This window comes from Rhinolophus hipposideros (genome assembly GCF_964194185.1).
Source record: "Rhinolophus hipposideros genome assembly, chromosome: 5".
In the NCBI taxonomy this organism is placed as follows: Eukaryota; Metazoa; Chordata; class Mammalia; order Chiroptera; family Rhinolophidae; genus Rhinolophus; species Rhinolophus hipposideros.
In genome coordinates, this window is record NC_138051.1 from 83,155,618 (window position 1) to 83,171,599 (window position 15,982).

Below are 15,982 nucleotides of genomic sequence, written 5' to 3' on the forward strand. Positions count from 1 at the left end.
AATGTAATAGAAACATTATAACTCCTAAATATGCAGAGATAAAGGGAATTTTTTTTAAATGTCATTCTAAGAAAAACAAGAAAAATAAAAGCAAAGAATAAACAGTAAGCTTGAGTTAAAGTAGTATAAGTAACTATAAATATATTAGTGACTATGATATACATTAATTTGCACATCAGGAGACAGAGTATCCAAATGGATTTTTAAAAATTATAGCTCAACAATATTTTTTTAAAAAAATCACACAAACAAGTTAAAAAATCATAGGTGTATTTAAAGTTATTTCAAGCAAGTACTAATCAAAATAAAGCTGATACAACCATAATAATAGTAGACAAGTTAAAATTTAAGGTAAAATTCAATAATAATGATAAAGGAAAAATCCACTAAGAAGGTTTAATTATCACAAATTTATATGTACTTACCAATTTGAAATTGAAATATATAAAGCAAAAGTTGACATAATTACACAGAGAAATTTATAAGCCCACAACTGAGTGGACGATTACACCACTCTTCCTTCAGAAACCAGTATATGAAGCCAACAAAAATTAGTAAATATAGTAAATTTGAATAGTAAGATCACCAAGATTAATCTAACAGATTTTTAATAGAACTTTGTATCCAATAAACAAACATGCATTATTTTTAAGTACTCATAGAATATTTAGAAAAAATACCAACAAATGAGGTTTGCAACATCCAAAGAAAAATACAGATCATATTCTCTAAATACAATTTGATTAAATTAAATCAATAATAAGAAATAATACCTGTATGAAAACAAACAGGCAAACAAAGAAGTCTGGCAACTTTAAAATGCACTCAGAAAGATTACCTAGTTCAAGATGAACTGCAAACTAAACTCAAATCACTCTCCACCCACTTCACTTCTACCAATGCATGTAATTAATAAACCTGACATCATAAGATTGGTAAGTCTGCTGTTCTACATTGCAGCATGAGTTTTGGAAATCAAAGGGCTGTGTTAAAATATGGAGAAATAATATACTTGTTAATTTCTAGAATCAAAGAATTTTTCAAAGAACTATGATTATTTTTGAGAAATGTGGTGAGAATAAAAAAATACTTTGTATAGTAATTTAAAAAATGTGTTTTGTTTTTTTAACATGGTTGCAATATTTTGGTAAATCAGTGCTGTGGTATCAAAATACATACTATGGTATCTTTTAATATTAAGTACTGAAATAATAGCTTATGACAGTGACGTTCCTGGATTATTTTTATCTCTTTCCATTTACACTGTAGCTTTAATTCTCAGAATACTGTATTTTTTCGAACTCCTGATAAATTAAACATTTAGGAATAGCCAGTTATTGTTTTTATTAATTATTCCCATGACCATTGTCTTTGTTGAGGTTATTGTGTTGCTAAAAAAAACTTAAAAAGGAAACCAAAACAGCTCTTCATTTTTCTATGTTGGGATTTGGGAGATTTCGTTGAGATTTTTTTCTGATTTTAGAAACAAGTTATCAATAAATGCATAAGTCAAGTAGATGGAGGTCAAAACATTCCCTTTGTTACTGATAAAGTTATTGGAGAACATGGCTCAAATGTGGGTAAGTGGTAGGCTTCCTGATACAGCATTCTAGAATTACCCCCAAACTTTCCCAGTCAGAGCCTCTGGCAGCAGTAAACAAAGATGGGCCTCTCAGTTAACAAAGGAGCAAAGCCAAACTTGGGTGTTCTACAGGAAGACAGACTCCAGGGTGAGGGGGTAGGGAAATTCAGGGGCATGATAACACGTTTACCTACGTCATTCTTTTAAACTGATTAATCAGAGAAGAGACTTTTTGTCGATGGGCAGGAGTAAAGAAAGACTGAGATAGTTAAGACTCGTATCCATGGAATCTTTTCAGGTTAGAATTCGAATCGAAACATTGAAGATGGAAAAAGAAACATCACACTTTTCCATTCCCTTTGGCAATCAGCACGTTTGAATTTATGAGAAAACTCTTATTCTAAGAGTGTTTTGTTGTTTCATCTCAAAAACAAGGTAACAAATGTCCAAACTCCCTCTTAAGACTCAGGTGCTAGGGCAGCGGGCTTGCCTAGAGTTTCAGGAAGCAAGGGTGTGGGGAGGGGATAAATGGTATCTAGCTCAAGATCCTAGCTGAGGGTGGATTCACGAAGCAAAACAGTTGGAAACCCAACAGGTTAGCAAGAGACTAAGAGCAAAATATAAAGAGAAAAGTCTATAGTAGACACAATAGACAGGTCCTGAAGCATGAGTACGTAACAGTGTGAATCTTTTATGCAGCTTCACCTTACATTGGAAATGTTTAAGGTGCAAAGTCAGTTGGAAATATATGGAAGATAAAATTAGCTAAAGAGTTAAGAAACTGGAATTCTAGTAACAGTCAGTTGAGGAGCTTAGGGAAACTATTTCCTTCTCAAGATAATTTCTCAAGGAAATTATTTCCTTCTCAGTTTCCTTGTTGATTCAATAGAAATGTATCACAGATTGGCTTCCAGTTATAGAATTTCCATGGATTAGTCTACTGTACAGAGACCACAATAAAAACTAGGTCGAATTTTGAACTTTTACCAGAAAGATGATTGAAATATGCTTAAAGGAAGGATTCCATTAAAAGTAAGATTATTTTATTTAGTACTTTCCATAGCTATGCACTCCTAAGTGTCACAAATTTGTCAGAAAACATTTCTTGTGTGTGTGTGCATTTTCAGGAAGGGATAAATGTGATCATATAGATTGCCACATCTTAACGAGATGAAGATATCTTGAAGAGAATATCAGCATTCCCAAGGTGCTTTTAAAATTTTTAAATCATTTCCATATTATAATTTTCACATTATAATTTGATTTGTATTTAAAAATAAATAAATCCTACAGTTTTCATAATACAAAATACTGTCAGTTGGGCTATAACAAAATCTTGACAGGTAGGATAGAATGAATAAACGTTGACTTTCAAATCAAAGTGTTTCATCTCGTGTGAGAACACAAAACAGATTTGGGGAAGGGCAGACTGGGGTTTTGAAAAAAGGCCAAGAACATATATGCCTTGCATTTTCCTGAAAATAGAACCTGGGAGATTATGTGGTAAATTTATTTAGGAATAATCCCAGAAATTAGGAGAAAAAGAGTGGAAAGACTGAGGAAAAGGAAGGACAAAAGCCAATAACAGGACACTTGCAGCAACTGGGGCTCAACTCTGTTGGGACCTCTTGTTTAGTTTATGAAACACCTCCTGAAGTATGGGAGGCTGAAACATTTACCCGTGGACTCCTTTCTTCACTGGCTGAGGGAATGTCCCATGGGCAATAACTCCCTTACTGCTGGTGTGTTTTCCTATGATGTTGTAAAAGGCCCTTGGAGAGAAAACCAAAAAGCACATGGTGTTCATTTAAGGTAGGCTAAGTGGTCATGAGGTGAGCTGAGCTCACATGAACTGACTACCACAGCTGTTGCACCAGAAACATTTACTACAATAGGTATTCCTGGCCAATATTTAGAGCTTTTCCTTGTTAAGTGAAATAATTTATTATAGAGCCTGATGAGCTGGATAAATGTCTTCATTGTACCCAGGGGCAAACATACAACAATATTTTGTTTTACCACAACTAAGCTCTAGTTCACTTTCCAGTTGACCTTCCTAATCCTGTCTGTCTTTTATACTATCTAAAATATTTAAACAATTTAAAATATTCATTTGTATATTTCTGTGATCCTTTCTATCTCTCTTCACTATTCAACAAGCATTTTCTTGCCTCCTATTTTATGCCAAGAGGTGTCAGGCCTTTTGCTAGGCACAGCACTAAGCACGTCACCCAAGTAATCTTGTTTAATATTCTCAATGATCCTATGAAAGAGGTATCATTATTATCCCCACTTGAAAGAAGATAACTTTCAGATATAAAGATGTAAAGTAACTTTCCTAAGGCCACATGGCTATCAAATGCCTGAGCCAGCTCTATAACCGGGCCACAGAGCATGGTCTCTGTATTCAGGCTGATTTAGGGAAAACAGTGTGGAAGTTTTCATTATTGTTCCCACTACTTCACCACTTCTGTATCTATTCTCTCTGTCGTGGGACTTTGCTAACCCTCAGACTAAAGGAATGATATATTTCTAAATATCATGAATGTTGGGTCTGGTCATACGATTTGCTTTGTCTAATGGAATGCTGCAGACATGATATAAGCAAAAGCTTGAAATTAACTGCACAGTTGAGCTAGTGCCCTGACACTTTTTCTATCACCATGAAAAGAACATGCCCAAGTAGCCCCTTGGCCCCAGATCTGAACTTAACATAGAGCCTAAATCCAAGACTGGTAAGCCTAGCCTAAATTAGATGAACCTCACCTAAGCAGACACTTAGGTGAGAAATAAATGCTTAGTTTTGTATGTATGGCTTTGTATGTATAGTTTTGTTTTGTGGTTGTTTGTTATGCAATAGCTTGTCAGAAAATAGCTGACTGAACAATTGCAAATAAGCAAAAAACACTAGTACAATGTCGTTAGTACTCTTATAAAAGAATATTCTGGGTGCTGGGTGATAAATTGTCCTAATCTGTCTAGGACTGTGGGATTTCCCAGGAGATGGAAATTTGAGTACTAATGTTGGGTTATTTCTAAGTAAACCAGCATGTTTAGTTAGCCTAGACTGAAAAAAAAATAGTATAATGGATAAGTAGGCAGATGTTCTTTCATCTTTTCACATACTCATTTTCTTTGCCATTTCATATAAATTAAAGTTTTTGAGGAGAAATTAATGGAACCTAGATGATTTTGAGTGCATAGAGGAAAGTACATTGATAGGTGTGTACCTACACTATCCAGATCCATGCAAGGATTTTCCCTCTTAAAAATATCTCTCTTGAAGTTATAACTTCAAACATATGATTACATATTTTGTTTACTTGAGCACAGATTTCAAGGATAGAGAAGACCTTGGTCAGTAAGGGTGGCTTATACTGACTGTCATTGGTTCAAAATAGGGGAGAGAGGCATATAATAAAATCTAGAGAGAGGCTGGACTCTGGCATAGCAGAATGAAAAGTTCTGTCAATTTGTTCCCCACAAAAAATTATAAAACTGGAAAAAATTTCAGGGTTATGGAAATTGAAAACATAATTAAGAAATAGATATTCTTATTTTAAAAAGAAGATATCCAGAAGAAAGATTGCTGATTCATATGGTGGTTTTATTCTTAACTTTTTGAGTAACCTCCATACTGTTTTCCTTTGTGGCTGTACCAACTTACATTCCCACCAGCAGTGTGTGAGGGTTTCTTTTCTCCACATCCCCTCCATCACTTGTTATTTCTTGTTTTATTGATAATAGCCATTCTAATAAGTATGAGATGGTATCTTGTGGTTTTGATTTGCATTTTCCTAATAGCTAGTGAAGTTGAGTATCTTTTCATATATCTGTTGACCACCTGTATGTCTTCATGGGAAAAGTGTCTGATCGGGCCCTTTACCCATTTTTTAATTGGATTGTTTGTTTTTTGTTGTTGTTGAGTTGTATAAGTTCTTTATACATTTTGGATATTAGCTCTTTGTGGGAGATATTGTTTGCAAATATCTTCTCCCATTCAGTTGGTTGTCTTTTTGTTTTGTTGATGGTTTCTTTTGCTATACAAAAACTTTTTAGTTTGATATAGTCCCATTCATTTATTTTTGCTTTTATTTCCCTTGCCTTGGGGTCAAATTCATAAAATTCTCTCTAAGACCAAAGTCCATAAGTTTAGTACCTATGTTTTCTTCTATGTATTTAATTGCTTCTGGTCTTATATTTAGGTCTGTGATTTATTTTGAGCCATTATGGAAACCAGTATGGAAGTTCCTCAAAAAATTAAGAATAAAGCTACCATATAAACCAGTAATTCTTCTTCTGGATGTCAACCTGAAAATTTTGAAAACATTCATAGAGAGATATATGCACCCCTATGTTCATTGCAGAATTATTCACAGTGGCCAAGACATGGAAACAACCAAAGTGTCCTTTGATAGATGATTGGATAAAGAAGATGTGGTACATATATATAAGGGAATACTGCTCAGCCATAAGAAAAGGTGAAATACTGCCATTTGTGATAACATAGATGGGTCTTGAGAGTATCATGCTAAGTGAAATAAGTCAGATGGAAAAGGAGAGGAATCATATGATTCCACTCCTACGTGGGATCTAAAACTGAAAGGAACAAATGAATGAACAAAACAAACAAACAAACAAACAAACAAACCTCATTGACACAGATAACAGAGTGGTGGTTACCAGAGAGGAAGGGGTGGGGTCATGGGAGGTAGAAGAAGGTAAGGGGTTCAAATATATGGTGATGGAAGGAGAGTAAACTTTGGGTGATGAGCATACAATGTAATATACAGATGATGTATTATAATATTGTACACTTGAAACTTGTATAATTTTATTAACCAATGTCACCTCAATAAATTTAATTAAAAAAAGAAAAATGAACATTGTGTAATAACAGTGGGGGTTTGTGACATTTCCCCCCCAAGCTACTCTTATCTCTCACCTCAGCTCAACTGCACAGTGATTCTTTGTGATTGAGTAAAAAAACTTAAAGATACAAGAGACTCACCAAACTCTAAGTAGAATACAAACCCCCAAAATTTATACCTACACACATGCTTGTAAAGTAATGGAAAGCCAAAGAAAAGAAATTGAATTAACAATCAAAAGCCTTTCTAGAACAGCCACCATCTGGAGTATTGCCAATTACTGAGGCAGAGAGAAAGAGTGAGCGCTGCCTATGGGAATGGCAAACACATTTTAAAAACAGAAACAAAAACAAAATCAAAAACAAAACTTCCCACAAAGAAAAACCCAAGCCCAGATGGTTTTTACAGGTGATTTCTAGTAAATATTTTAAGAATAAATAATACTCAGCATTTACAAATTCTTTCTGAAAGCAGAGTAAGAAGGTACAAATTCCAACTCATTCTATAAGGCCAATATTATTCTGATATCATTGCCTAACAAATCACGGAAACAGAAAAATACAAGCCAATATTTCTCATAAACAGAGATGCAAAAATCCCTTTAAAAATTTAGCAAAATGAATCCAAGGACACATTAAAAATGATTATTCACCATTACCAAGTGGAATTTATCTCCATAATGCAAATTTAGTTTAACGTTCAAAAATCAGTTATTATAATAAACAATAGCTAACAGAATGAAAGAAAAAATGAACATCTCAATAGATGTATAAAAATGCATTTGACAAAATTTAACTGTTGTTCATGATAAAGACTCTCAACAAACTAGTCATTGAAAGGAACTTCTTCAATCTGATAAAGGGTCTGGAAGTGGCAGCAGGAATTGACTGATATTCAGACAGGACTTGTTTGGGTGATGGGAATGTTCTAAAACTATATTGTGGTTATGGCTGCACAACTTTAAATATTTACAAAAATTCATTGCATTATACACTTAAAATGTATGCATTTACATTACATAAATTTTACTCTAATAAAGCTGTAAAAATTAATAACCAGCAAGGGGTAGCTGGTAAAGAGGTGTAGATGAAACAAGTCAGGCAATATGCTGAAAATACTTAAAGTTAAATTTTAGATAATGGCAAATTATTATACTATCTCCTTTACTTTTGTGTATGTTGGAAATCTATCATAATAAAAAAAAAACATTGTTTTGTTTTTTAAAAAAAAAATCATAGTGTCAGGGACAAACCAACTTGGGTCTTGGGGAGGGAACATAATAAGATCCTTCTTCCTCTCCTTTGGGGAGCATCTTTTTAAGTTTCTAAGTATTTTACATCGTTTTTCTTTTGGTTAGTACGTTTGATCCTAACATTTGGGGAGAAGAAGACAGACATTATCCCTGTCAGGTAGAGGAAGAAGTCACAGTCCCGGGTAAACAAAAATAGGAAGGGGTAAAAAGTACCAAGTCTGGGTGCCAAGTGCTCTGTTCACTGCACTGTGATGCCCCTTGCACCCCAGTCCGAGGTCAAGGCTTGACCCAAACTAAATGCTGTAGTAGATAAAGAATTATCTTCAGTGTCATCAGAATTTCCCACCCCTCTGAGAACTCCTTTCTCTTTCTTTGGCCTCATTGGCGTCTCTTTATTTAGCTCTATACTCCCCACCCCCCAAAACACACATGCACATCCTATTCTGACACTCTTTGAAAGAGTTCTTTTCAGTTAGAGCCCCATATTCTCTTTCCCCTCCATCTCACATTTCTTACTCCATCAGCACCTTCTATCTCAATTCTCGATTGAAAATACTTAATAAAATATGAACTCCAAAGGGTTATTAATGCTACTCTTGCCATAAGTATTTACATTTTAACAGAGGCCAAGAAAATCACAAAGGAATACGTGTCCTACTAATAAAACTCTAAGGTTCTTATGATAGAGAAAATATTTGGGCATTAGGAAGAAACTTCTTGGGCCCTGCATGTTACATTCTAGCCCATACATTAGGCCAACACTATGCCACATTCTCATTAACAAACATTAAAGATGATGAAGAAATAAGCATCAGTATAGTAAGCCAAGCTTCTGCTTATTCACGGTGAGAAATAATCTTCTATTGTTTAAGGAAATGGAAGCACTGTGGCAAGTTCATAATAAATAGACCTGGTGTGGACATAGAAGAGCGGCAGGTGATGGACAATGTTTGGAATTTCTCTGGTCTAGGGCCTCGTCCTCTCTCTAGGGATATTTATTGAAAAACCTTAAAGATGACTTTGACCTTCAAAATGTTTCAGTGAATCAGAAGGTTGGATATTTGGTTTAAAGTAGGTATTTTCCTCGGAATTCTCCCCACAATTCTTTTCAGTTGAGTCTCTGCTTTTTGATCCACTCTCAAACCCTTTGTTCACTGAGGTCACCATGTTGCACTGAATATGTGCATAGTTGTTTATTCATTCAACAAATATCTCTGAGAACCTGCTGTGTCAACATAATTTTGCGTGCATGAGAAATCAGCAGTGAACCAAATAGAGGAAGACCTCGCCCTTATGGAGGAAGACAAAGGTGAGGGAGACAGACAATGATATTATGAAAAATAAATTATGTAGGATGTTAGGAGCTGGTAGATGCTAGGAATGATTAGCAATGCCAATGCCTGAAGACTGGAGCACACAGCGGGTGCTTGAGGAGCAAAAAGAGGTCAGTGTGGCTGGGGAAGGATGAATGAGATGGGGAATGTGTAGGGAAGAGCAGTAGGTGACGAGGTCCCTACAGGTCAGATTACATGGGGCATGGTAGGCCTCTGCAGGATCTGACTTTTCCACTGAATGGAATGGAGAGCCATGGCAGGGTTTGAGCCGAGAAGTGAAATCTTCTTATGCATATTTTATAAGAATCACTTTGGTTGTTATGTTGAAAATAGGGATAAATGTGATGTACAGAGATTAATTATGAGGCTATTAGAAGAAACTGGGTGAGAGGGATGGTCCAGAGTATAATAGTGCAGATGCAGAGAAGGGTCCTTATTCTGGGTATAGTGAATAATGATTCAAGAGAATTTCTTTCACTAGTATATAGGTCTAGCTCCCTCACTGGACTGGGAGCTGAGCATTCCTGAACACACAGTGTGCTCAACGAATGTGTGATTAATGAATCAAGAAGTGAATGATTGAATGTTGGGTAGTTGGGATCAATCTGGAATGGGGAATTCAAAGCTATTTCAAGACAGTGTAGCCACAATAAACATCATCTGTGGCCTGAAGCTGATAATTGTTCTAAAAAATAGCTATAATCATCTTTGGGTACAGAGGCTACTCGTAATTTTCCTTTGAAAATCTCTGAACTAGATGTTTTCAGAATAGGAGAGTATTCTGCCTGAGACTTGTCCTCAATAAACGCATAAAATGAAACTTCTTTCATCCAGCAGCTGTTATTAAGGAAATGTGTACAAACAAACATAAAATTTTGAACTGCTATTAAGTTCCTAAAATATGGTGAGCGGTTGACAGGCAATAGCAGTAGCCTTCTTAGCCTTCCCTACCTCCAGTCTCCCCTGCTTTCCTTGACCTCCTGTCCCATTCCCAGGGCATCCTTTCTAAAGCACATTTTTGCTTAAAACCCTTCAACGACTTTTCATTGTCTTCTCACTTAAGAAAATTTTGCTTAGCCTTGGTATCCAAGGCACTTCAAAATTTCTAGCTTTACATATCCAACCAACCTAAACTGAGGACAAATATACTAATTATTGAGAGGAACTTAATGTTGCCCTACAGGGACAAGAACTGAAAACAAACTACCTGGGTTTAAACCCAGCCGAACACAAGAATTAACCTCTCTAGTTCCCGTGTCAGCCTTTGGGAAAATGGGAAAGTAAGTTTCTCCCTTCTGCCTGGTTTATTGAGATAACACATATAAGTCCTCCTAGACTGTAAACTTCATAAAGGGCAGAAATTAAATTTATTTTAGTCCACACTGAACCCCAATGCCATGTATGTAGTAGATACTGAATTTACGTCTGTTGAATAATTGTTGATTTGAGTGTCTACTATCTGTCTGATAATTTTCTAAACTCTGAGGATATTGTAGTCGTTCTTCTCAGGAAGTTCACCTTCTAGTCAAGGAAAACAGATAATAAATATATCTACAGATAAATATATATTTGAATTTCATATATTGATAGATGCTATCTAAAAAATTAAAATGGGGTAATATACAGGAATGTATGTATATTCCTCTCTGAGGAAGTCACATATAAACTGAAATCTAAATACTGGGAAACAAAAGTAATGAAAAGCTGGTGGAGGTGGGGACATTACAGGTGGAAAGAATCTAAAGTGAATAGGCTTTGAGGCAGATGTATTCAATGAACAGAGAAAACACCAGCATAGCTAAGTCATTATGATGTTGGTCCTGGTGAGAACAGCACAGTGGAAAATGAGTTGAACTTGGTAGCCAGGGCCCTTTGGCTAGGATAAGATGAAATTGTATAATAGGAAGCCACTGGAACTTTTTAAGCAGAGGAATGATTAGAGTTCCTGGGGCAGTTGTGTAGAAAATGGATTTTAGGGGACAAGAATAAAAGAAGGAACTGGTGAAGTGCTCATATTGTAACCCATGTAAGAGATTATGGTGGTTTGTCTTTGTCTGGTACAATGGAAATTGAGAGAAAAGGAGATTTTAGAATATAGTTAAGAGGCAGAAAGGGGAATGAGAGGAGTCAAGGATTGTTCATTCAGGGTAATATTATGTCTTTTGTGAGCCCTTCCACAATGAAAATAATATTAAAAATTGCATTTATGACTGTATTTGTATAAAGATGAATGTAATCCAAACTGGGTTATATTATTTTTCTTTCTGATTATAAAAGAAATAAAAACGTTTTCACAGGTCCCTCACAGTATTGTGGGCTCCAAGCACTGTGCCTATTGGATAAAGTTACCATGGTTCCATTTTGAACATAAAAAATACTAGGTTTAGTAGAATACATTTGAAAATAGTAATATCTTAATGAATATTAGCTATCACATTATTATTACTATTATATACTAGACATGTTCTATGCTTCCTAACCTCTGTATATTTGCTCATGTTGCTTCTTGAATTCTTCTTTACCTGTCGAAAAACTCATCCATCCTTCAATGTCCAGACTAAATACCAGCTCTTTCGTTAAGTGTTTCCTGAGTCTTCACCTGGTCTTGATCTTTCTCCTTACTGCTCCGACAACTCCACACCAATATTTCTCTGGCTATAATTAGAGCCTGCATTTGATTTATGCTAATATCTGTACTTCTCTCCCTTGCAAGCTTTTAGCTCCTTTTAGTGCTTGGTGATATATCTTACACCATGGCTGTATCTCTTACTGTGCCTAGCCAAGTGTCTTGCATGGAGTAAAGTCTCAATAAATATGTGTTGACTTGAATATCAAAGAAAACAGCCACTCAGCCAAGTACTCTCACCAAAGCCTGTGGAGGCAAGACTGGTCTCCAGTATTGCTGCCCAGACCCTGGCACATAATTACTTTGAGACCATCTATTAAGCAACAAAATGCTAAAAAGTTGAAATGCCAACTGTGACTCCCCATTTTGCAAAGGATTCTGCCAGACTCCTAAATAACAACTTCATGGCACATCCATCCAACACACCATCTGGAGTGCAGACAGAGACTTGTACCTTGTTGACTCCCAGAACCATAAATCTAGAGCCTTGGCTAATCTCCATCATGGGTAATGATAACGGTGATTTATGGCAGTTCAAAAATAAAGATTCTGATCAGACATAGAAAAGAAATTAGATCCTGAGTAAATGGAAACATTAATTATTTAAATCACATTTATTCTAATATTTATTGTATACAAGACTCTGTGCTTGGCACCGTGGCAAGTACAAATAGATGTAAGACCCTCCTTGTTCTTAATGAGAATTTTCCATAGCAGGGGATAATGCTGGGGGAAGAGATACTGGTGAAATGACAAGTGTGCATTGGCTCTATCTGTGTCCTCAACAAGAAGAAGGTATTATTTAGCTCTAGCGTGAAAATTGTTGTGTGAACCTTGAATGAATCAGTCCATATTCTTGAACTTCAATTTCTTTCTCTGGGAAAAAAAAACAAAAACAAACAAAAAAAAAAAACACTTCTTTTTCTACCAGAATACCAGGATGGTTTCATTACTTAGTAAACGGTTTTGAAATAATTTGGGGTTTTTTTATTGCTCAGTTTTCAGTGAAATACGTGAATTGTATTTCAATTTGCGAGGTACTGTTTTAGGGAAGAAGGTACTAATACCTCAATAAATTAAATCACTATAATTTAAATAATTAATTAATGTACTCATCAACAATTATTTATTAAGCACCAACTAAAAATATTTTGATCAGTGTAAACCAGTGGGTCTCAGCTGGTGGCTACAGTCGGCCCCTGCTTATCCTGGTTTCGTTTCCTGAAATTTCAGTTACCTGTGGTCAACTGTGGTCCAAACATATCAAATGGACAATTTCAGAAATAAACAATAAGTTTTAAATCGCATGCCAGTATGAGTAGCAGGATGAAATCTCCTGTGGTCCCTCTCAACTGTGGTCCAAACATATCAAATGGACAATTTCAGAAATAAACAATAAGTTTTAAATCGCATGCCAGTATGAGTAGCAGGATGAAATCTCCTGTGGTCCCTCTCCATCCTGCCTAGGACGTGAACATCCCTTTGTCCAGTATATCCACACTGTATATGCTACCAGCCCATTAATTATTTAGTACTCACATCATCAAGGGGTCACCAGTAACCTAATTCCATCACTAGGCCTACATCATTCACCTCACTTCATCTCATCACACAGGCATTGTATCATCTCACATCATCACAAGAAGAAGGGTGTGTACAGTACAATAAAATATTTTGAGAGAGACCACATTCACATACATTTCATTACAGTATATTTTTATAATTGTTCCTTTTATTCTTAGTTGCCGTTCATCTCTTACTGTGTCTAACATAAATTCGACATTATTATAGCTAAGTCTGTATAGGAGAAAACATAGCATACATAGTGTTCCGTACCATCTGTGATTTCCACAGGGGGTCTTAGAATGTATTCCCCAGGGATAAGAGAGGACTATTATAGTTCCCTTAGGGAACCTTTGACAGTGTCTGGAGATATTTTGGGTTGTTTACTATATGTCTTATGCGTTTTGATAAATAGGCATTTTTTTCATACAGCCCTCTTCTCTTGAAAGACCTGTCTTAACATCTCTTCTTAACCAACCTTTTTCTATTGAAATAGCCATGATATTTAATTTTCAACTGTGAGTATGAAGAAGAGTTATACAGTTTTAGGCCAGATATCTCTTTGTTGTGGCGGGCTGTCCTGTCTACTACAGGACGTTTAGCAGCATCTCTCACCTCTCCTCACTAGATGCCAGTAGCACTTCCTTAATTGCGAAAGACAAAATGTCTCCAGACTTGTCAAACATCCCCTGGGGAGGGGCACAATCATATCCAGGTGAGGACCACTGGGGTAGGGGAACTAGAAAGCAAGAAGAGTTATGGCGAAGCTTTGTAGAAGCAGACCCTTGTATCTATAGAGGGTGCCAAAAATACGTACACACATTTTCAGAAAGGAAAAAAACTGCATTAAAATTATAATACTCAGTATAATAATACTCAGTAATTATACTCAGTAATAATACTCAGTAATATAATACTCAGTAACAAAAGATGAATACAAGTCATGTGGGCACATTTTTTGGCACCCCCAGTAGTGCTATGAGGAGTGAAGCCATTTTGCGTTCTATCAGAAGCCTTAACAAACACTCATAATCTTTGCCCCGTTAATCCCACATCTAGGGACTCTATCATAAGGAAATATTCCTAAAATATATGTATTTCTAAAGAATCTAAATGTCTAATTTTCCTTGAGGAAACAGTTAAGTAACTTCTAGACTAGCTACATTATGGACTATTAATGTGAACTAAAATATATGTTTAAGAAGAGGTTTTTCTAATGTCGAGTGAAAAAAAAAGCCAGTTTCCATACCGCAACTATGTAAACAATACTCAGTAAAAACAAAACAAAACAAAATAAAAAAACAAGAAGGCACTATATCAAAACACTTTTTTAATTAAAAATTTTAATAGTATTGTTTTCAGAGAAAGGATAAATATGGCTATTTTATCCTTTTTTTATATTGTATGTTTCAATTTTTGTAATACATAAATATAGTCAAATTCTTTCTTATTTTTACAAGTCCAAGTCAATGTGAAACCAATGGGGATATCATTGGTAATATCTCTCTGTAGTGATGGATTGAACATTACAATGCTTTCTTCAATTCTCTTACTGTTTTGAAAAAGGGATATTGGTTCTATTATTGGCATTCTTTGGTAGAAGAATATTTATTGGTAGAATGATATTGGTAGAAAAAAGCAAATGATCAGTAGTCACTCCTCCTTTTGCCCCAAAGTTTGGCATCCAAGGCAGACCATTGATGAAATGCATTCACATTTGAATTATGTCCATCTCAGAGCCAAACTTAAGTTTCTTCCAACAGATTTTTATGTGTGTGTGCGAGTTCTTGTTCACTTTGTTCCAATAGTGGGACTCTCTTCAGAAAAATGTCTTCTAGTTTAGCTAAGTGAGGGTAAGGCCTGCCAGGAGAAAGTCATCACTTCATGAGTATGAAATATTCATGAAAGAGACAGCTTCAGTAACTCATTCCTCAAAGGAGATGCTGATTTTGAGTTTCCAGAAATTAGAGTATAAAGGTGTAGCTTCTAATGGCTATAGAAAACACTGTGTCATCAAACATGTAAATATTTGTCATCAAATCTTCTGTTTTCTCAATGCTAATGTATAAACAAGTTGTAATCAAGGAAGAAGATGTTTAAAATCGTAGTACTGATGTTTGGAAGTTGTTTTTATAATCCATTGAACTTTTTTACAATAGTAAATGAAATGGTAGGCAAAAATGCTTGAAAAAGACACACACACACACACTGGATGTGACGTGCTTCAACAAGCCACACTTGAAAACATAATGGATTACTTTCTTTGTATTCATGCCTCATTTACTCAGTGCAGTAGTGCTGTGAAAACGGATCTTGTCCTTAGCTATCCTGAGTTTGCAGATAACTACACACATCCAAATATCCATGTTTTCCTCACACACCTCATGAAAGGGACAACATCCTTTCTTTGTGGTTTCGGTTAACAACTACAAATCCTTCCCAAAGCACCACCAGAGAATGTTATGTCACCATGGGAATGCAATTATATGCTTTACATGTGACATGCTCTACCAAGGATGTTGCCCAAAAAGTCAGAAAGCCCAGTGTGAAAGCAGAGTAAGTCATTGTCAGTATGAAATTGCAGCCACTGCCTCGGTTCATCTCTTCCTCTGACACAGTGGGCAAAGATTCATCCTTTTCCATCCCCAGTGAGGTGCTAGCAGATGTGCAACTGGCTGAGTAGTAGAAGGAATGATATGAAGATGTATAATTATCCAACCTGGGCACAGTAATGGTTTTAGTGAACATTTCAAT